Source organism: Sturnira hondurensis, unplaced genomic scaffold, assembly GCF_014824575.4.
Source record: "Sturnira hondurensis isolate 20B ecotype Veracruz unplaced genomic scaffold, ASM1482457v3 Scaffold0010428, whole genome shotgun sequence".
Classification (NCBI taxonomy): domain Eukaryota; kingdom Metazoa; phylum Chordata; class Mammalia; order Chiroptera; family Phyllostomidae; genus Sturnira; species Sturnira hondurensis.
In genome coordinates, this window is record NW_028083059.1 from 598019 (window position 1) to 622596 (window position 24578).

General features: G+C 38.0%; 1 protein-coding gene across 3 annotated transcripts in view; it reads left to right on the forward strand.

Moving 5' to 3' along the window:
* ATP8A2 (ATPase phospholipid transporting 8A2) overlaps positions 1-24578 on the forward strand; it is a 562260-nt gene that overhangs the window by 378737 nt on the left and 158945 nt on the right. The gene's annotated exons all lie outside the window — the stretch shown is intronic.

A 24578-nucleotide genomic window follows, 5' to 3' on the forward strand; every position in this document is an offset into this window, starting at 1 on the left:
CTAAAGGAAATTAAACAGGTGAAATATTTTCCGATGATTCAACATGTCCACAACACTTAAAATCACAGTAGTAGCTAACACTTCCTGAGCCTTTTTGTGCACCATCCACTGTTCTTTGTGCTTTTCACATCTTGACTTATTTAATACCCACCGAACCCCCATTAGGTATTCCCTATCATTATTTTCATGTACGTGAGGAAACAGGCATGTACAGCTCACGTCTTGTGTTCAAACAGTGGCCGAGCCGCCATTTTAAACCAGACGTTCTGCTGCTGGAGCGTGGGCGGCCTGTCCTGCCCTATGTCAGACACCTCTGAGAACAGTGGGAATGAGCACCAGCTTCTGTGCTGATCTGGTCAGAGCAAAGCTCCTGTTACTGAAGGGAGAGAGTAACGAGCACTGTTAAACACAGGTGCCATATTCTCAAATCTCGTGTGGATGACAGGTCGATCCTAGGAAGTCAAGGAAAAGATGCTCACACTGAAAATTATCATTCAGGAGTTATTTGTGGTAGGTTCCTGAACACCTAGGGACACTGTATGAATTTTTTTCTTAAACAAACAAACAAACAAACATGTTCCCTGGGGAAGAGATTGCTGAACTGAGAAAGTAAGCATATCATAAAGAATGTCATATCATATCATAAGAAATAAGACTCTAGGTATCACAGCTGCAATGAGCTTTTTCAGCTGCAGGCCCTGCCTCTGCCTGCTTGGAAAATGTATACCTTTATACAATTCTCAGTAAGCAGCAGCAAGAATAACCATAGGGTGTTATTAGGATGTTATTAGGGTGTTGTTTCAGCAGCCAGAAGGAACGTGTGATCCTAAGAGCTTCCTTAACAATCTGTCAGTTGTGCAACTCTGTATTAATCTCAGGCAGAAGCAGCAGAAAGCCTCTTTCAGTATCAAGGATTAGTGAGATCTTGACCCTCAGCAAAGCTATATACGCATACTTCCATTCAGGCATGGATCCTGCAATCTGAGCCCTAATCTTGCTTGGTTTTCTGAGGTCTGTGCATAGGAGCACATTGAGCTATTGTGTGAATAAGATACATAGTTACAACCAGAAAAGAGATCTGCCTAGTGGGAAGAGAATTAAAATTTGTTGGGTGGGGTTTATGGCTCTCTGGGAATTCCACCTCTGTGCAATGCCTACCTTTCTAAGTTCATGTGGGATCAGTGTTCCCTTTTCTGGGATGGCTGTGGAGTCCAGGGCTTCTCTCTACGGTGTTTGCCATGACTGGTTGGCTGTCCAGACATGCTCGCTTGGAACGGGTTAGTGTTCTTCTGACCGGAATAAAAGTCCCCTTGTTTCTCAGCTCTAAGCCAAAGTCTCCAAGGCTTCTGTGTTGCTCCCTCCCTCCAATCCACTGGCCAAACACATAACTCTCTTGGAACCTCTCACGGGGAAACGTTAACTAGTGCTGCTTTTCAAATCTGCCTCCCACACCCCTGCCTGTGGGTGGGATGCTCAGGAGGGGGTGAGGCCTCTCTGCATGATCAGAAAGCAGTTCTGGACTTTCTCCCTTTCCCTTGCCGGAGCACTAGCCTTAGCTATTGGGAGGTTTTCAAATACGCTTTGAAACTAGGAGTGATTGGATGTGAACAAATGTTATTTGATTTAAGTATTAAAGGCATGATCTACATGGTAACCTACATTAAGTAAAGGTTCGTTATGGGAATGACAGAACTTTAAAAATTTTGCCTTGCTTTAGAGACACTTCCTACTACTTTAAAAATAAGCATGTCATTTTAGAAGTTGTCTTTACAGGTATATACAATGAATAACTGCAATGGCACAATTGATCAAGGGTCAGTAATTGAGGCGTAGTTTCTATAGTGGCCACTTCACAGGGACCTTGAAGCCCAGCCTCTGTGTTTTCTGGGAGGAGGCAAAAGTGGAGAAACACAGAATTACTAACACCTGGGAAATGCTTGTCACCTTGTAAAAAATAAACAAACTGATCTTAGTGTTATGAGATGTGAACTGAATATTTTAATTAGAGAAACAATCAGCCTAGTGAGCCTCTTTTCCTACACCCGGCACAGGGAGGCGACACGAACATGGCACTTTGGGAAGCGATGGGGGTTGTGGCCACTGGAACTCTGTCAGCAGGGGTGTGCCAGCTCCAACTTCGCGGGTGTGCCAGAGGGCTTGGATGGAAAAGATTGTTCTAGTAATAGATCAGTCTGAAATTGACTAAAACCTCATCCTAAAAGTAAGCCCCTAACCTTCCACACTGAAATTTTGTGTCCTCCAGTTGCAAGGAAGAAAAACAAAGTTTGATTTCACTTTCATTCCCGGGGTCCCTTCGGTGGTTCCTTCCTCAGCAGTAGTGCAAGTTACTCTAACCATACAGTGTGAACTATTACATGAAGTGATGAAATTCGTGTGTGGAAAGTGAAGGAGTGTGTTGTTTTAATGAAAACTAATTTGTATGCTTTGGAAAGGCTCAAAGGTGAGGGGTTTTTTTTTTTCAAAAGCTAATTAGATATGAGAGACAACTGAAAACTGGTGAATTAAAAAAAAAACTTCATGAAGAACTTACACTCAATTTGTCTCACATTAAGAAAAAACTTTGAAACTGGACTTTTATAACTTAATAGTAGTGATGTATTATGCTATCTGTATATGACAAGAGAAATGGAACTTTAGCCCGAAGAGCAGTTCTTGACTGTAAAATCAAGTTTTTGTGAATAAATTTACATTTACATATGCTAAGTTAAATAAAATATTTATGGATCAGGTGTGACTGCTTTTCAATTAACTGACTTATTGCAGGTGTCAACTAAATTGGATGACAGGACTGTAACCGGTTGCTAAAGTGAGTTTAGTGATGTAATTGAAACGCAACATTGAAATTATAATTCGGTGTGTGGAATAACACGGTCATTTAATAGTGGTTCATGATGTCAATTTACGAGATACTGTCATTTTATTTGGCTCAGTCATTTAATAAATAATTGTCGCACAGACAATATATACTGCCATGCTCCCTTATTTAACATCAGCATCTGAGGACAAAATGCCTCTTGCCTCTTCCCCGTAACTTCCTATTGAAATTCTGTGCATCCTTCAAACACCAGCTTCAATATTACCTTTACCCAACGGTGAAACTGTGGTGGGCTCACAAAACGATTTGATGATCACACATTAGATTATCACGTTCTCTTGGCCCTAGCGTTGGCCCAGGTGCTGTGGTTTTTGCCTGACTTGTTTCAGAGAGCACATGCTAACATAATGTGAGTAGCCAGTGAGACTCCCACTCCCGTGTTGGGAGAGATAACAAACGACGGCCCACAGCAGGCACAGCCATCCATTTTTTAGAAAAGAACACATTAATCATATTCCGCTGGCACATCAAGTGCACTCTATTCTCTGGCAAAACACTGTGCTTGAGCTTAGAGAGCCTTTTAGTTTTGCCAGGATGCTTAAAAATACTTGTCTTCATGTATAATCATTTTCTGGGGGTATGAGGAATGGTCACTTTAATGATATTAACACAGAGAGGATTCTTGGCTGAGAAGAAGCAAATATTACAATTTATATTAAAAGTGTGAAAATAGAAATAAGTGGTGCCTGCTTGAAAAGCTATAAAATGTAGAAGTCTGCCTACTCTGACAAGGGGTGGGGAAGCTAATTTTAACTCTGAAATATAATCTCCATGTGTTTTAGAGTTTAATTTTCTATGATGTTAACCAATTTTATATGAGTTTTGTAGCTTTATAATTCTACTGGTCTAACAATTAAATAGGGGAAAATTACTGTGTCTGTATTTATAGGACTAGAAGCTACTTCTTTCATTATGATTGGGTCACGAAAATTGTGAAGAGTTTTTCGTAAACACATTCCAAAGCTAAAGGTGTCATCAAAAGTGAACATTTTCTCCTTTTCTTTCAAGATCGTTTCAGTTGGGCTGGCATTTTGCTTTACTCTGAAAGGACCCCTTTGGGAGAGATACCTCGAGCCTCTCACGGCCTCACTGCCACGGCCAGGGTGGGACGGCTCTGCTGAGTGACTTCTTCACTGAGCCTGCAGAGAAAGGGATTCTGGGAACCTAAAACCAAAGCCCTGGTCTAGGGGGACTTGTAGCAGAAAGAAAAGGCAGAAGCTAGCTATGGTTTAATAGGTTTCTTTGGGAGGAATATGAGGTGTTAAATAGTTAGACACTGCCATCAGAGTTTTAGCATTGATTAATAATTCTTAGGTCCAGAATTTAACAGTTACCCAACTCACTGACATTAAGCATTTAATTACCAGTTTTTATCAACTTGTAGATTTTCAGCTCATGTATTTTAGATGTTTGGGTAAGGATTTTGTGAAAATATTTTTCTTATTTCCTGCAAATTCTGACTTTGCTTTGGAAATAGATTCTTAAGAGTTATGCCCTGGATGGTGTAGCTCAGTGGATTGAGCGCGGGCCTGCAAACCACAGGATCACGGTTCAATTCCCAGTCAGGGCACATGCCTGGGTTTCAGGCCAGTTCCCAACAGGGGATGCATGAGAGGCAACCATACATTGATATTTCTCTTCCTCTCTCTTTCCTTTCCTTTCTAAAGATAAATAAATAAGTAAATCTTTTTAAAAAAGAGTTATCTTACTTTTTCTTATTTACCTTTATTTAAGGCTGATGAGGTAATAGGTGTACATATTTCATTTGGTCAGAAAAACATTGTCATAGGTATAATTTATTCAAAAGTTCAGGTTGCTTTGGAACTTTCCACATGCTTGAAATCTGAAGCCGTGCATATAGATATAGTCTCTACACACACTCCATCCTGAAAACCGCACTGGCATTTCGGAAACTAAGTGCAAAGAGTATTTATAAAATGGCACATGGCGTTCAACATTGAAACTATGGAAATATTTAAGTTACTGTCTTGATGAAGCTGCAGCTCCACAATATTAGGTTCTTCCATTGGTTTGAAGGCATTCATAGATATTTAATTCTTACTATTATAGCTATTTGTTTCTTTCTGAGCTGTTTAATTCACAGTAGTTATATTTTAATATTTATTAAAAAGTGAAAATGGCAAAGACTTTAAACTCAAAGCCTGGAATAACATGCACTTACTGTAATACAGCGTTTGCTACTTCAGAGACAGATCCCAAGATCAGGCTCTGGTATAAGGATGGGAAGTTATTATTCATTTGTTTAAAGACTGAGTTTATTTCAGACTCTGGAGATACTTGCTCTACAAACACTGTAGACCTGGATCTCACAGTTTATAGTAGACTGTAATAACAAAGAAAAGTGAAATCAGAGAAAACAAAAGATACCACAAAGGGAATGAATGAGAAGGGCGTGAAAGAGAAAAGAGATCTTGAACTCAAGATTTTAAGATTTCACAGGGGGCAAAGAGTGAGAAATCTGGTTGATTGAAAAGTGACATGATTTTACTACTCTGACTGGGTGTAGTCTGCTGCCTTATCTTCAAATTCACTGATCCTTTCTTCCGCCTTATCTAGTCTGCTGTAGAATCTTTCTATTGTATTTTTTATTTAGTGCAGTTATTGTATTCTTCAGCTCTGTGACTTCTTTTTGGTATTTTCTAAATATTTTCTGTCTCTTTGTTGAAGTTTTCACTGTTGAAGTTTTCTGTCTCTTTGAATGAAGTTTTCATTCATTCATTCTCCAGAACTCAATGAACATCTTTATGACCATTATTTTGAACTCTTTATCTGTTTTGTTAAAGTCTTTTTCTGAGGTTTTATCTTTTTTCCTCTTTTGGAACATATTACTGTTTCTTTATTTTCCCTGACTCTCTGTGTTGGTTTCTAAGCATTGAATAAACCAGCCATCTCTCCCAGTCTTGAAGGAGTAGCCCCATGTAGAAAATGACCCATAGTGTTCACTCTACTCTAGCTTTTGGTTATCTCTCAGACCTTTGTGATTATCCAAGCAGCTTACTTTATTTTTAGTGCTTCCCAGTAGTTGAGGGTATGCCAAGACTTGTCAGTGTTGCAAAGGGGAGGGTCTTAGCACCTAGATTCAGGCTGATTGTAAGCTAGATCTTTAGGCAACAACTTTTAGAGTATGCAAATATATCCCTTTCAGGGGGAGAGTAGGAGATAGGTGTTTCTGTCTGCTTTCTGTTCACTGATCCCTGGGGTGATCACTACTTAAGAACAGTTTGGTTCTTTGCAATCATCCCATTAAACTCAAGAACACAAGCCCCCTGGCCACCAGAGCCAGGTGATCAAGGGATGTTCCCTAGGCAGCAGACACAAAACCAAGGCATCATACATAAACACCGGGACACCAGACATGTGGACAAGTTCCATGCCAGGAGATCTGCATGCCCTGGACCACGGCAGAGGAAGAGTGAAAAGATGGCACCCACCAGACTCCATCCCTGGAGGCTATTTAAGGAGGTCCTTCAACTTTTGTTAAAGTACGTTCTTGACCCTGAGGTTGACACTTTAAAATAAGCAAATAAGCCTCTTTGACAGAAAGTCTGGGCACTTTTCAATCAGCTGCCTCTGTCCTGGGATCAGGGTGGATGAGTCCACATGTGAGTCCTTTAAGGAGGGTTTCTCAGTTCACTATAGCCTTGCAGGGCCCCTGGATGCAAGCCCCATTGACCTTAAAATAGATGTTTTGGGATCTTATTTCTCAGGGGCAGATCTTAAAATTTGGGGGTGCTGGATGTGAGGTAAGAACCCTTCACTCCTCAGAGAAAAGCTCAGGTTTGTGAGTTTCTTTATATTTGTGTATTGCTATGGGCAGGGGGTATTTTATAGTGAGATTGTGTCTTGCTTGTCATACCCACTTCAATGTGGGTTTTTGCTCATTGGCCCGATGTCTAGGAGTTGCTCAGCTAGTTTGGCTTTTTTTCCCAGTAGAACTTGTTTCATATGTAGCTGTAGATTTGGTGTATCTGTGAGGTGAAATAAGTTCAGGATCCTCCTACGCCTACATTGCCATCTTGAACCAGAACTGACAAGTTGGTTTTAGAGATGTCAAAATTGCAGTGATTAAGTGGACAGGGATTAGGAAGGGATGAATAGGTAAAGCACAGGGATTTTTAGGGCAGTGACAGGATTTTGCATAATACTGGGATGATGGATAGTTGATGTCTTACATTGTCAAATTGATAGAACCATGTAATATGAAGAGTGAACCCTAGTGTAAATGATGGAGTTTAGTTAATAATAATGTACCAGTATTGGCTTATCAATTGTAACAAATGTACCACACTAATATAAGATGTCAATAGAAACTGTATGGGTCTGTACAGATGGTAATGGGGACTCTGTGCTCTCTGCTCATTTTTCTGTGGACTTAAACCTATTCTAAAAAATAAAGTCTGTTAATTATTTTAAATTACTGCAGTGATACATAAAGATGAAGATGGTCAGGAGCCAGTGAAAAAAAGAAGGGTTGACATTATAAATGCAGTTTGAAAATCATCCGTATAAAGAGACTTTCTGGGCTTCAGGGGTAGTTGAGCTCCTGGTAGGGGAGTGATGAAAGAAGACATGAAGGCCCAGCACTGAGACTCCTGGTGTTCCCGTATAAGGATCGGGCTCATGACAAGGCACTGGTGAGGACGAAAAAGAGTGACACTAAAAATTGGAGGAGTACAAGTGTCACATCACATCACCGCAGCCAAAGGAGAGATGAATTTGAAAGGTCATTACTAATGCTCCAAAAAGGTGAAGAATAATGAGGGCTTATAATGGTCATTAAATCTGATGATTAGGTGGGAGAAATCTGTCAGAGAGAGCAGTTTCAATGCTGTCCTGATTGGAGCTGCGTTGTAGAGGTTAAGACTCAGTTGATCTGGAAACAGAAGCTCTTTAAAAGGATAGATTTCTTTTGAGAAGTAAACAGCTTACCTTTTAGGAAGTTGAAGAATGGTATTTGTTTATTTATTTTTTAACTGTGGAAGACAGTCTGTTTGTAGGAAGAGGCTGAAGAGCCAAAATTGTGATAGAAGTTGGATCTCTGGGAGACGTGATCGAAAAAGATGGGAATAGAACCAAAGCCCTGATTAAGCAGAAGTTGTGAAACCAGAAAGAACTGGAAGATAGGTGAACAGAAAAATATATATAGTGGTTTTCCTATGCCCAGCATCAGAATTTGGGGTTTCAGAGAAAATAAATAGGGAGATTAAAATTATATCATCTTTATCTCTAATAAAATGAGAGGTCAACTTATCTGATAATTACTTGGTGTTTCCGGCGCTGAACCAAGTGGATTGTGTATAAAATGAAGTTTTGAGACATTTTCATTTGCAGTCCTCCACAGTAAAGCGCTCTGAATATACTACATAGAAACATCATTTTTAATTCAAAAGATCCCCTAGAAATGACCACGCCCACTCTTCTTTCAAAGGATAATGGCATAAAAGAAGGTTATACAGATTGCTTAACATCCCATGACTATTTAGGTGTTGAGTCAAAATCATGGTAGTCTTACCTGAGGCAAGCTTGCATTTCTTCTCATACACTACCACAGGTGTGGCATGTTTGAGATGATCAAGTGGAGGTGGGCAGTTTGTGGGAGATATCTGGTATCTATTACTCTAACAAAACTTTATATTCTTGTTTATTGGAGAGAGAGGTAAGAGCTAAACGCAAAGTTCTTTTTTTTATTGAAATATAGTTCACATACTGTAAAATTTGCCTCTTAAAAGTGTACAATTGAAAGATTTTAGTATATTCACAGACCTGTGCAGCTGTCACTACTGTGTAACTCCACAACACTTCCATCGCTCCGTGAGGAACCCCCATACCTATTGGCAGTCACGCCACATCCTCTCACCACCACCACCACCACCAAAGCATCTGGCAGCCTCTGTTCTATTTTCTGTCTCTATGGATTTGCCTGTTCTGGAAATTTCATATAAGTAAAATCCTATAGTGTGTAGCATTTTGTGTCTGGCTTTTTTCACTTAGCATAAAGTTTTCAAGGATTTGGTCATGTTGTAACATATTATTAATACTTCACTTCTTTTTGTGTCAAAATAATGCTCCATTGAATGAATCTACCACATTTTGTTTATCCACTTGCCAGTTGGTAGGCCTTCATGATATTTCCACTTTTTTCTATTATGAATAATACTGTCCTGAACATTTACATACAACTTTTTGTAGACATGTTTTCAATTCCCTTGGTGTATAACTAAAAATGGAATTGATGAATTTATTTATATATGTACATACATATGTATAGTTATATCATTATGTCTCTCAGAAAGAGATTGAAAGAGTCAACATCTAGTTTACAAAACAAAGGTACAGAATCTCACTGTGGGGCATGATCCGTGGCACAAAAAATTTCAAGGACATAAACCAAGAAGACAACAATTACTGAAAAATAAAACAATAAAGCCCCACAACATGGTCAGTGAGACAGTGCTCCTGAAGAACTTTCCAGAGAGATAGATGCTCAGGGAGACACAGGGAAGGCAGCTGCTCCTCGTGTCTGGTGGACACACTGTGCCTGGAACAGCTCTGTGGGTCAATTGACCTTTATCTGTGAATGGAAGCTTGGAAGTGACATGGTCATGGTGGGAATATATACTAATGTGGATATTTTAATTGAAATCTGAAGTCAGAACTTTTTTACTGATTTAACTGACTAGTTAAAAGTAAAGATAGGTGTTGTCAGTTAGTTTTATGGCAGAAATCTTCCTAAATTTGAACGAGCTATAAGGTTGGGAAAGATGCTTAAAGCATGTGATACAGTGACTGTGTCGTACACCCAGGGAACCTCATGTCCAGAGAGTGTGATGTGAGCAAGGTAGTCCTATGTGATAAGAGGACACTATTTTATTAAACAATAATGCAATAGCAATAGTGTATTAAAAATGAAAAATATTTTAATTTTTTCAGTCCTTTCTCAGTATATTAGGGGGAAAAGACACATCTACATGAAAGTATAGCAGGATAATGAAAAGTTATTTGAGACTTCTTGGCTGTAGCTTTTATGTATACTCCCTAGAAGTTAGAAAAGTTAATTATTCTAATGAATGGTTAACAAATTCTTTGGAAGAACTTGTTAGCAGTTTTTTTGCAAGCGGTTTCTTTTTCTTTGCTTTCAGACCCTAATCAAGATGTCAACAGATACATGATTTCAAATAACTTTACTACAAGGCCACCGTATTACTTTTTGGCACATGGATCAGAGGTCCAAAGTATTGATGACTATTACTCTAACAAAACTTTATATTCTTATTTATTCTGTGAACTAGGTATTTCAGGTTTTAGAGTTACAGAAATAAAGCTGAACCTTGTCTCGATCTAGCAATAGGTAATATTCTTTCATAGTTGTACGAACCAATGGGCCAGGGGAGGACTCAGCCCCCATACAGCTCATTAAAAGATATACTTCTAATAAAATTTTATTTATTATTTAATAATTTTCAAAATGTATATATTTTCCCCCAATTTTTTAATGTAATTATTTTTCAAGTACAGTTTGAAAAATATAAAATGTATATTTTTATTCACTGTATACCACTAGTAATTGTAATGAAAACTCAATCTAGAATAACTTCTTAACCCTTAGAGCCATAAAGCCACAGAAAATTAATTTTAATTTCTACTCATTGTTTTTGTAAAGTATGATAGGGTGATCCATAAAAGACTTTTAAACTAAAATACATTAATTTGTGATTGAGTTATACATGGGTCAAGTGCAATGGAAAACAAGTGTGAGATAAAAATAATAATGTAAAATTTCTGATTGTTAGAGAAATATGTGTTCATATATTTGTTAAAGTGGGTTCTGATGGATATCCACTTGTGGTACTTAGAATTCATTGCCTACATTTAAAAAATGACATAAATCTTATTTTAAAATGTCAATATTTATAACATGCTAGGAATTACACCCTTTGCAATTACTTAAATTTATTACTTAGAAATTTACATTGCCCTAACAATATATTGAAACGAAAGTAATATACAAATTCAATGAAATCCCAACAACATTTCTTGCAGAAGTAGAAAAACTAATCCTAAAATATTTATGGAATCTTAAGGGACTTCAAATTGCCAAAACAATTTTGAAAAAGAACAAAATTGGAAGAATCACACTTCCTGATTTCAAAACTTGCTACAAAGCTACAGTAATTAAAACAGTATGGTACTGGCAAAAAGACAGGTGTATAAACCAATGGGATAGAGTAGAGAGCCCAGAAATAAGCCATTGTATGTACAGGCAATGATTTTCAACAAGGGTGCTAAGACCCTTCATGGGAAAGGACTGTCTTTTCAATAGATGTTGTGGAGAAAACTAGGTATCCACATTCAAAAGAAAATCAGACCCTTAACATACGGAAACTTTATTCAACATGGATCAAAGTCCTATATATGATAGCGAAAACTATAAAACTCTTACAAGAAAACACAAGAAGAAAACATGATATATGGGTTTGGCAATGGTTTCTTGGATATGACACTGAAAGCACAGGTAATATAGATAGATTTTACTTCTTCAAAATAAAAAAGTATTGTGTGTCAAAAGATACTCTCAACAGAGTAAAAGGGCAACTCAGAATGGGAAAAATATTTGCAAATCATAACTGATAAGGAACCAATATTTATAGTATATAAAGAACTCCTACAACTCAACATCAAGAAAACCCCAAATAAAAATCAATTAAAAAATAAACTTGAAAAGACATTTCTCCAAAGAAGATATACACATGGCTGATAAGCAGGTGAAAGTTTCTCAAGATTTCCAACTATTAGGAAAAGGCAAATCAGAACCACAAAGTGAAAGATACCAATCCACACCCACTTAAATCACTACCATTTTTTAAAATAAAAAATAAATGTTCGTGACAATATGGGGAAATTGGAACATTGGTGTTTTGCTGGTGAGAAAGTAAAATGGTATGGTTACTGTGGAAGATAGTATAGAGGTTTCTCAGAAAGTTAAATGTAGAGTTCCATACAATCCAGCAGTCCCATTTCAGGATATATACCCCAAAGAATTGAAAGCAAGGACTCAAACAGATATTTGGACATGAATGTTCACAGCAGCCAGAAGGTAGAAACAACCCGAGTGTGCATCAGTGGCTGAGCGAATAAGCAAAATGTGATACATATGTATCGCGAAATATCATTCAGCCTTAAAAAGGAATGAAATTCTGATAATTGCTACAACATGGATGAACCTTGAAAATGCGCTAAGAGCTACAAGGCCGACAGACAGAAAAGGCAGACATTACACTATCCCAGTTATATGAAGTGACTAGAATAGATAAATTCATAGAGACCGAAAGCAGAAGCGTGGTAACCCGTGAGAGAGGGAGAGGGGATGGAGAGCTATTGTTCGTGGGAACGCTTTCAGTCTGGGAAGATGAAAAAGTTCTGGAGATGAACAGTGGTGATGGTTTAACAACAATGTGAACTGGCTTAATGGCACTGAATTGTACAATTTAATGATTAAAATAGTAAATTTTTTGTTATGTATATGCTACCACAGTGAAATAAATAAAAGTATATTGAGACAGCGTTTTGAATTTTTAGATATGTAGCTTTTCAAATTTCTCTTAGGCACATATGCATAGCTGTTCACATATTTGAAGAACACCTGTCTCCTGTCCTTCACAGTCTGAACACAGTTCTCTCCTCTCACTTCATTTCTCTTATTCTAGCCACCTGGAAACTCACATCTGCTTCAATTATATACAGATTGTTCCCAATGCCTTTAATGCCTCTTCTCCCTGCTCCAAATTGATGAGTGGAATCTGATACTTCAAGATCCAGCCCAAGTGCCTACCGCCTTCGGAAAAGCCATGGTGACTCCTGGAGAGAGAGCCCATGTATCTCTGTGTTATGTTCCCAAAGAACGTTTCCATCCCTCTGATTTATCCCACGCCTGTCCCAAGCCAGACGGACTTCCTTACTAAGGGCAAAGATGGTATCTGCTTCACCTTCATGACTCCTACCCATAGCACAGAGCATAATTTGAAGCACAGTCCTGGTAAATAGTTCAGTAATTGAATTTTAAAATAATACTCATCTATTTTTAAAAATAAGAAGAAATGTCACCCCTTGCCCAGGCTGCAGGCACTGTGTGGCTGACGGAGCTGGAGAGACAGCATCAGCATTCTGCTGCCTACCTTCCAAGCTTGTGCTGCAGAGCCAGGCATTGAATCTTACTTTCAATACGTTAAGAGCATTGCTTTATTGGTTATAAAACACGTTCTCAAATATTTGCCACAGGTCCCATTCACAAGTGAAGTGATCTTATACATATTTCTGCTACCCTTTTCTATAATAACACCCCCACCACTGTTCCAACACCAGGAGGCTGGAAACAACTGTGTCCTTAATGAACAATAGCAGATCCTAACCAGTGACCTCCAGATGAAAGGCTCATTATTTCATTACTGGTCTCCAGAGCTATTTGGTCCCCTAACACTGTAGCATGCATGGGATTTGGGCTGAAGAGTCTAAGCCTTGAACTATAAAAAATGTAAGTAGTCCTTGACACAATTTGGAGCGATTACATTCTATTGTGCCAGGAATTCCTTATTAAAAATCAATTTAATTGTGCATACACCATCTGGTCGGTATTACGGTCTTTTATGTGAGGGAAACACAGTTTTGCATTTATCTGATGTTCCACAGCGTGAGCGTGTAATTTTGCAGAAGCAGGGGCATTTTGCAGCACTGAACAATCAGTAATTAAGGAAACTTTGAAAATGTTTACCAGACTTTCTTTTAGTAACTTTTGTGACTTTTGAGCTAGAAGACTCAACTGCTTGTAATACTTGGGATTTTAATCGAAAAGAAAATGCTGAAGTAAACCATTTATATGCACACATTATATGCTACATTTATTTGCATGTTAAATTTCTGTTTTATACTTTTAAGACACTAATCCATTTCAACTTAGATTGTCACATTAGTATTAATTTGTCTTGGTTTTTTATTCAAATAATGGAAGACAAGATATTTACTTTTGATTGTCTACTGAGTTGGTTTCAACCATATTAGCAAAAACAAACAAACAAAAAACTCTGCAATATTTTAGCTTAAAATCTTAAAGGCAAATGCTTCAAACCAGAGTGATTGCATTTTGTTCTGCAAAAAAAGAGAAATATGTTTGCATCCTGTGTTTAAAAACAGTTTATACTCTAATTTAAAAAGAATACTTTCGTGTCCATTAGAGGCTTAAGAGTTAGGTCGCTTTCTTAATAAGTTTTTGATCTGTTTATGCACCCACAGTTTTGAAGTATTTTGTTGATGTTACCATCTTAAGATAGCAGTGGCATTGTAAATCAGTAGCTCTAAATACTGATTCGATTCTGATTTGTCTTAACATTCATAGTTTTAAAAATCACTTATTTGTCATATAGGGCCTACTGTTAATAGCTATGTTTTATTAAAACACCTATTTGGGCCCTGGCTGGTGTAGCTCAGTGGATTGAGCACGGGCCTACGACTCAGACGATTGCGGTTCGATTCCCAGTCAGGGCACATGCCTGGGTTGCAGGCCAGTTCCCTGCAGGCCAACTCCCAGCAGGGGACGCACGAAAGGCAACCATACATTGATGTTTCTCTCCCTCTCTCCTTCCCTTCCCCTCTAAAGATAAATAAATAAAATCTTTAAAAAAATAAAATAAAATAAAACACCTATTTGGTACCAGTCATAATATCTTTAATCTTCTCTGTGCCCTGATTTCCTCATGTGTGAAATGGAGAAAATGCCCACGTGGCAGGATTGCTATGGGGTTTAAATGAGAGAATACATTTAGAGGGTGTGAGATTCTTGGCCCATAGCAAAGATTAAAAGCAGGTTCGTGCTCATCATCAAAAATAGCAATAATGACAATTCTGCAATATGTGATTTTCCTTACATTTATTCATTTAAAAAAGTGAAGTTTGGAGGGACTAGGAAGATTCCTATGCTCAAATAGCAATGAAGTGCTCAAGCTGGGATGAAACTTTTTTGGCCAATTCCATAGTCTGCCCTATGCCCACATGCCTGTGGTCTTTCCTCTTCAATGGTAAGCGTCCATATTTGCCTGCATGTACTCATTTGTTCGCCACCTACTACATGCCAAGCACTGCACTAGATCCTGGGCATGCAATAGTGAGTAAAATCAGTACAACCTCTGCTTGCAAACCATCTTATAAATGGTGCAACAAATTATACAGGGAAAGCAACAAAAAGCATAGGATGTGACAAGCTAAGAGAGAACTGAGCATGGTGCAGTGACCGAGAACAGCGAGGTCTTTTTTCTACATAATTCTTTAAAGTATGCTTATTTGTTGTAACGATAGAGATATGTAATAAAAAATAATTTCTCTTCATCTCCTTCCATTTCTGCTCAGGTAATCAATGGAAATAGTTCAGCTACCCTTCCATGCTTTTACACTTGTGTAAAGATGCATAGACATTTTTTGTTATGATTTTTACAATGAATGATTCTAGTACACATTTTCTGTAACTTTCTGTTTTTGGTTGTTTGCCTTGAAAAGTCCCTAGAAGTTTTATGAGTATGTGGTGTTCACAGTTAGCAGGGCACCTAAGTGACTCAGAAAGGGGAAATTCTCCACGGATTTTATTTTTTGCTCAAAATCTTTATCTTTTATTGCATTTATTGGGATGACACTGGTTCATAAAATTATATAGGCTTCAGGTGTACAATTCTATAATACATCATCTGTATATTGAATTGTGTGTTCACCACCCACGTCAAGTCTCCTTCCATCGCCATTTATCCCCCCGTGCCCTCTTGTGCCTCCCCCACCACCCTTCTCCCCAGCAACCACCACAGTGTTATCTGTGTCTATGAGTTTGTTTTATGTATGTATGCATGTATGTATTTTGCTTAATTCTTTCGAGTTTTCACCCAGCTCCCCAACCTTCCTCCCATCTCACAGCTGTCAGCCTGCTCCCTATCTATGAGTCTGTCTCTATTTTGCTTATTAATCCGTTTTGTTCATTAGATTCCATGTATAAGTGAAATCGTATGATACTTGTCTTTCTCCCACTGGCTCATTTCATTTAACTTAATATTCTCCAGGTCCATCTGTGCCATCGCAAAGGGCAAGATTTCCTCTTTTTATGGCTGAGTAGTATTCCGTTGTGTAAATGTACCACAGTTTTTTTATCCACTCATCTACTGATGGACACTTGGGCTGCTTCCAAGTCTAGGCTATTGTAAATAATGCTGCAATGAACATAGGGGCTCATATATTTTTTCAAATTAGTTTCAGGTGTCTTTGGATAAATTCCCAGGAGTGGAAATGTTCGGCCATAAGACAGTGCCATTTTTTAATTTTTGAGGTAACAGTGGCTGCACCAATCTGCATTCCCACTAATAGTGCATGAGGGTTCCCTTTTCTCCACATCCTTGCCAACACTTGCTTGTTGGTTTACTGAGGACAGCCATTCTGACAGGCGTGAGGTGATATCTCACTGTGGTTTTAATTTGCATTTCTGGTGATTAGTGACACTGAACATCTTTTTATATGTCTACAGACCATCTGTATATCCTCTTTGGAGAAGTGTCTATTCAGGTCCTCTACCCATTTTTTAATTGTTTGTTGTTGTTTTTTTAATTTTGAGTTGTAGAAGTTCTTTATAAATTTTGGACATTAACCCCTTATGAAATATATCAGCAAATATGTTCCCCCATTCAGTGGGCTGTCATTTCATTTGGTTGATGATTTTCTTTGCTGTGCAAAAACTTTTTATTTGATGTAGTCCTACTTGTTTATTTTTTCTGTTTCCCTTGACAAAGGAGATATACATCAGTAAAAATATAGCTATGAGAAATGTCTGAGATTTTACTGCCTATGTTTTCTTCTAGGATTTTTATGATTTCAAGTCTAAAATTTACATCTTTAATCCATTTTGAGTTTACTCATGTGTGTGGTGTAAGAAGGTGGCCCAGTGTCATTTTTTCTGCACATGTCCAATTTTCCCACCACCATTTATTGAATAGGCTATCTTGACCTCATTGGATATTCTTGCTCCCTTTTTCTAATATTAATTAAACATAAAGGCATGGATTTTTTTTCTGGCCTCTCTCTCAGTTCTATTGATCTCTATGTTTGTTTCATGCCAGTCCCCTGCTGTTTTGCTTATTATGGCTTTGTAGTATAGTTTGATATTATTAGATAGCATGATCCCTCCAACTTTTTTCTTCTTTCTCAAGATTTCTGTGGCTATTGAGAGTTTTTTGTGGTTTCATATAAAATTTCAGAATATTTGTTCTAGTTCTGTGAAATATGCTATTGATATCTTGATAGGAATTTTGTTGAATCTTCAGATCGCTTTGGGTAACAAGGATGTTAATTCTTCTTATCCATAAACACAGTATGTGTTTCTACTTATTTGTATCTTCTTCCATTTTTCTTCGGCGTCTTATAATTTTCCAAGTACAGGTCTTTTACATCTTTTGTTAAATGTCTTTCCAGGTTTTTTTGAAGCAACTGAAAATGGGATTGTTTTCTTAGTTTCCCTTTCTGATAGTTTATTTTTGGTATATAGAAATTTATTTTGTATCCTGCTACTTTACTGAATTGATTCACTAGTTCTAGTTGTTTTTGATGGAATCTTTAGGGTTCTTTATATACAATATCATGTCACCTGCAAATAATGACAGTTTTACTTCTTCCTTCTCCAGTTTAGATGTCTTTTATTTTTTCTTCTTGTCTGACTTCTGTGGCTAGGACTTTAGTACTGTGTTGAATAAGAGTGTGAAAGCAGACATCCCTGTCTTGTTCCTGACCTTAAGTGAAATGCTTGTAGTTTTTGCTCATTCATTATGATGCTGGCTGTGGGTATGGCCTTGATTACAACTCCACAGATTTTAGAGATGAAGCTCTTCCCACTTCATTTAATTCTGGCCACTAAGCCCCATAATTTATTGGACAAAAAATAGTTAAGGGGGAAGTTTTTAGGGTATCTTCCTGCTGTTGTTGTTATCATTACCATCATCGATTCTGATAACCCCTGCTTTACAGTGGCATCCTGATTTTCCCCCCTACCTAGTTACTTATCTATTGATTTTGCCTTTTCTTTTGTCAATCCAATGCTATTTCTTTGGCATACATTTCTTTGTTTACCTACATGTAGATTTAACATTGTAAAAGGTTAAGTGCTTAAAATTTCGTAGACTTGTTACATTCACTCCCTAATATAGAACTTTAGGGTTTTTTTCCCTATGCTTTTTGTTTTGTTTTGTTCATTTTTTTCTGCTGTTAACAGTGCTGCAAAATAAAGTATGTTTTTACATAAAAGTACTCTTGTTGATGAGAAATGAATTTCTAAAAACACAATTTCTAGATGACGTAGGTGCTTATTTTTAACCTAATCATATTGCCAGATCAAATTCCAACAAGACTGTACCATTTTGCCTTTTAAACGTGGTTAATGCCAGTTAATCAGCTCCGACCTTATGTGAAAATCAGTGGATCACGATGCTATTGTTACTTTAATGAGAAACCAGATGGCAAATTTGATTATTCTCTCTACTTTTCCACTTCAGTCCTCTACCCTGGGTCTTGGAAGAACAGAGTAAATGGAGGAACAGGTCCTCCCATTCCCAAGGGAAGAAACCATCTGAGTCTGCCAACTTTTAGCTGAGAAGCTGCGCAGTGAAGGTCTGTAGTTCCTGAGGTTGTGCAATGGCGCTGGGACCTCTAGACAGGAGTCTGCGCAATTAAACAAGATGGTTACTGCATTTTTGGCTTGAGGCAGCCGTTTAAGCAAAGACGGATTTTTTTCCAAGAAGGAAAAGCTATTTAATAAGTTTGGGTCAGTTTGCTCGTAACAGCACTGCGTTTGAGGACCCAAAACCCCAGGAGCTTGGCAAGCCATCGGTACTTGGCAGGTCTTCCCACCAACTCACCAAGTCTGAGGCTGTCCAGGCAGAACCTGGCTCTCTCAGCTTCGACTGTATTCATTTAAGAGCATTCCTAGTTAACAAGAAAGTAAAGGCAGAGGAATCTTTTTCCCGATTAATCTAGAGAAGTAAAATGTAGGGCCTATCAGCAAGCTGAAGGCCGAGTAAGCGCACATCAGAAGGGGGACAGGTCGCCTGTTTGCACCGAGGGCTGTGTCTGGCGTAGTGTGGAAATTGTGGTCCACCAGAAACGACACGAATGTTCAGGAACTGGGCAGTGCTTTCTTTTTTGTGTGTATGACTTAACATTTGTGTATAAGTAGCCAGTGTGAAAGTCTGATTTTATAGTGTCAGGAGGCCATTGTGTACCTGTCTCATGAATAAATAAAATAAAAATGAAGTACATTCATATAAATATTTAAAAATACAGTGTGTTCTCATACTTTTTCCATTTCACCTATGGAAATCTTGCCAAAGTGAAATCCAGTTTGATTGTTTAGTTTACCATGTAAGAGAAAACCAGCTCGTGGATTTTGAAATTAGGGTATAGGATTTTTGTTTGTTTTGTCTATTTGGGTTTTACCTTTTTTCTTTACCAAATAAATATTTCCAGTGAAATAGACTGGTCTGGTCATCTAATGATAGGTTATTTGAATGAAGATTGAAATTCAACTGGAAATGTTGAGAATGAGCTTGTTTATACTTTTGAAAAAGCTGTGGCACCTGCAACTGATAAAAATTAGTACAAACATATCGAAAAAGTTTGAAGAAACATGTGGTCAAGGCAGTGCCAAGTTGGACAGAATCAGAACATTGCCTGTTTGTGGGAAATACCCTAACATTCAGCTAATCAACAATGAGGATTAAAAATTGTTTCATGGTTCAGGATGGCTTGGAACAAAGGTTAATGTTGAAAAAGAGATGCTTGGTTTCTTAGGATATTTCTCCCTTGTTGTATATTTTCAACAACTTGTGTGTTTTAGGTGTAAAAAATTTACTATCTTTAGAGTAATTTCTCATTACTAATATATCAAGATATATTTCTGTTTTAGGAATCTAAATATGTGAACTTTTGGGTACACACTCAGGGCTCCTGTGGCCTCTAAAGAATAGGGCCTTTGGTGCTATGCGTGAGATCAGGCTAGGGGGGAATTGCGAACTCAAAAAGGAGCAGAACTTTGAGAACCCACACATAACTGTGGCTTCATGCAATTTCTCATGTGCCGTTATTTTGCTTATAATGAACATCTGTTACAAGATTTCTGACTTCTCTCTAGTTGATCTAATAAATTTGTTTTCTGCCCTGACCAGTATGGCTCAGTTAGTCGGGCATTGTCCTGCAAAGCAAAAGTTCTCCAGTTCAATTCCTGGTCAGGGCACATGCCTAGGTTGTGAGTTTGGCCCTGGCTGGGGTGAGTATGAGAAGCAACTGATCAGTGTTTCTCTCTCACATTGATGTTTCTCTCCCTCTTGTTCTCCCTTCCTTTCCTGCTCTCTAAAAATAAATCAATAAAATCCTTTTTAAAAGAAAAAAATTTAAGTTAATTTTTAAAATAAATAAATTTATTCTTTTCACCCAGAGTTTCTCCAGAGTTCACATTTTGGGCTGCATAATTCTTTGTTGTAGAAGGCTGTCCTAGACATTGTAGGATAATTAGCAGAATATTTGGCCTCTACCCACTAAATGCCAATAACACCCTCAGAAAGTTCTCCAGACAATGTCAGGTGTCTCCCAGAGGCAAAAGGAATCCTAGTTGAATTACTGCTTGAAATAGTTATGCCAGTAAAAAACATGAACATTTTTCTATTGTTCTTCAACTATAGTTGTCACCATTTTCCACCCACCCCCACCTTCCCACCCTCAATCCTACCCCTCCCCTTGGGCTTTGTCCATGGCTCCCTTATACATGTTTCTTGATGACCCTTTTTCTTCTTTTCCCCCATTATCTCCCTCCCTCCTCCCCTCTGGTTACTGTCAGTTTGTTATTTATGTCAATGTCTCTGGTTATATTTTACTTCCTTGTTTGTTTTATTGATTATGTTCTACTTATAGGTGAGATCATACGGTATTTGTCTCTCACTGCCTGACTTATTTCACTTAGCATAATGCTCTCCAGTTCCATTCATGCTGCTGTGAAGGATAGGAGTTCTTCCTTTCTGCTGCGGAGTATTCCATTGTGTAAATGTACGACAGTTTTTTGATCCACTCATTTACTGATGGGCACATAGGTTGTTTCTAGCACTCGGCTGTTGTAAATTGTGCTTCTTTGAACATTGGGGTGCAGAGGTTCTTTTGAACTTGTATTTCAGGATTCTTAGGGTGTAATCCCAGCAGTGGAATTGCCAGGTCAAAAGGCAGTACCATTTTAGGTTTTCGAAGAACTTCCGTACTGTTTTCCTCAGTGGCTGCACCAGTCTGCATTCCCATCAACAGTGACTAGGGTTCCCTTTTCTCCACAGCCTCGATCCCACTTGTTTATTTGTTTATGATGGCCACTCTGACCAGTGTGGAATGGTATCTCATTGTGACTTTAATTTGTATCTCTGATGGCTAGTGATGCTGAGCATCCTTTTATATGTCTCTGAACCCTCTGTGTTTCCTCCTTGGAAAAGTGTCTGTTCAGATCCTTTCTCCATTTTTTAATTGGATTGTTTGTCTTCCTGGTGTAGAATTGTGTGAATTCTTTATATATTTTTGGAGATTCAACCCTTGTCTGAGGTAACTAACATTGGCAAGTGTATTTTCCCATAACTTGGTTCCCTTCTCATTTTGCTGATGTTTTCTTCAGCCATGCAGAAGCTTTTTAACTTTTATGTAGTCCATTTGTTTATTCTTTCCTTTATGCCCCTTCCTATAGGGGACATATTGCTGCATAGAATATCTAAGATTTTCTTGCCTTTGATCTCCTCTCCACTTTTATGGTGTAGCAACTCATATTTAAGTCTTTTATCCATCTTGAGTTTATTTTTGTGTATGGTGTTAGTTGGTGGTCAAGTTTCATTTTTTTGCATGTGGCTGTCCACATCTCCCAACACTGTTTGTTGAACAGGCTCTTCTTGCTCTATTTTGTCCTCTTACCCCCTTGGTCAAATATTAATTGGCCATAGAGACATGGGTTTATTTCTGGGCTCTCTATTCCATTCCAGTGATCTATGTGTCTGTTCTTATGCCAGCACCAGGCTGTTTTAATTACAGTGGCCTTGTAATATAGTTTGATATTAGGTATTGTGATCCCTCCTATTTTATTCTTCTTTCTGGATATTGCTGAAGCTATTCAGGGTCTTTTATGGTTGCATATAAGTTTTTGAAATACTTGTTCTATATCTGTAAAATATATCACTGCATTTTAATAGGGATTGCATTGACTCTATCAATTGCTTTGGGTGGTATGGGCATTTTGATGATGTTAATTCTTCCAATCCATGAACATGGTATATGCTTCCATTTATTTGTGTCTTCCCTAATTTCTTTCTTCAGTGTTGTATAGTTTTCTGAGTACCTAATTTCTGAGTACCTGAGTGCCAAGGAGGTCTTTTACCTCCTTGGTTAGGTTTATTCCAAGGTAGTTTATTTTTCTCATTGCTATAGCAGATGGGATTTTTTTCTTGATTTCTGTTTCTGATATTTCATTGTTGGTGCACAAAAATGCTTTCAATTTCTGAATGTTGACTTTGCACTCCACTATTTTTCCAAACTCATATATTAGGTTGAGTAGTTTTTTGGTGTAGTCTATGGGGTTTTCTACATATGCTATGATGTCATCTTCAAATAATGACAGTTTTACTTCCTCCTTTCCAATTTGGATGCCTTTTATTTCTTTTTCTTGTCTAATTGCTGTGGCTATAACTTCTAATACTATGTTGAATAAAAGTGGTGAAAGTGGACCACCCTTGTCTTGTTCCTGATTTTCATGGGAAAGCTTCTAGATTTTGCCTGTTGAGTATGATGTTGGCTATAGGTTTCTCTTATATGGCCTTTATTATGTCGAGGTATGCTCCCTCTACTCCCACTTCACTGATTGTTTTTATCATACAGTAAAGTTCAGAGCAGTGGAAGAGGTCTAAGTGAGTCTCCATATAGAGAACATTTTAGGGCCTGTGGCGTTTCTTAAAGAAAACTAATATTAACAATTTTTTATGTCTTCTAAAAAGTTGGAAGTGCATCATTCATTCTGTGCAATTATGACTATTCAACATATACCTTGATATTTTTCATTTTTAACAATATATCTGTGATATTTTTATATTACACTGCTTACAGATTTATACTACTCTATGATGTCTGCACAGTGTTTTATTGTTATGGATGAACCATAATTCATTTAGCCAGCTATCAGTGTAAATATGGGCTCTAATTTTTTATCTTTCAACTAATGCTACAGTAAACTCCCTTGTATTTTCATGTTGAATACTATGTGATTATAACAATATGATGTAATTTTTAGAGTATATCCCTAAGTGTTGGACCACTGGGTCAACGGAAAAATACAATGTCTTGACAATGACTGGGGATGACAGTAGCAATTTCCCCAGGTTACCTTCAACAAAACACAATAAATTAACTAAATTAGGCAATAAAATAGTGTTTATTAAGTATTTGGCAATGTTTGCTCAGGTGTTTGCATAAAAGATATAACTATACAAGGTCCGTCTGGAAAAAGTCCAACCATTGTTAATATAATGAGAATGGTTTGGGTGACACTGATGGAACCTGGCAGCCAAGGAGAGTGGGCTGGAATGCGCATGTGTGAACAGTGACAACTTCCACTGGTTGAAGTGTTGCTTTCCAGGCCTTGAGAGGTAGGGAGGCAGTGTGATTGAAACTGTCATTTTAGAAATGACTAATATCAGAATAGGTGTTGTAAAGATATTTGGAGTACAGAGCACAGCATAAACTTCCGATTCTTAGTTCTCTACCAGTATTCTTTCTTGAGAGTAGCCCGGCCTTCCAACAACCTCATGGGTGATAGTCGAAACTAAGAGTAAATAGGAATGTGGAAGGGTTTTTAGAGGGCAGCAAGCTTATTTTAGGCTTAGGAGGCATCTCTAGTAGTTTTTCCACCTAGAAAATGAGATGATGAAAGCTGTGCTTAAGAAAACTTCATCTGGCAGTCAGACTGAGATGTCCATTTGATCCCACTGGAACGCAGTGAGTCCCTGTTTGTATGAAGTGTCGGTCTGGCTACATTGCACAGGATAAGGAACAATTTCTGCCTCGAGGAAACAGTCTGGTGGAGTCTAGAAACTGGTTTTTAAAAATCTGATTCAGTAAAATTTTAGTAGCAGAGTTGATCTCAGCTCAAATTACTGGGTGGGGGCAGGTAGTGGGCAGCTGATCTGCGTGGCCATGGTCCTGCCACAGTAACAGCTTCAGTCTGTCACAGTTATACACCCCTAATCTGATTCTGTGGTTAGCATGGAATATGTTAAAGTCTGCCCCAAATCCCTGGAATCCTGTTGTATCATATCAATTCAGCTGAATTAAGTAGGGACATTTCATATTTCTGTGTTCACTCTCTTCTGAGGCAGGCTCCCATCCCTCAGCATGAGGGCTCACCCCTGTTCTACCCGACTCTCACCACCTTCACACCTTCTCCAAACTATAGCTGGGTGATCATCCCTTTCTTAAACAGGTTTATTCACTTGTCACGCATGTCCCAGACTCTTTGCTCTGTAGTTGTTTTTTACGTCAGTCCTGCCTAATCAATTAGAATTACAGACTACTTGAAGGTATGAATAATCAT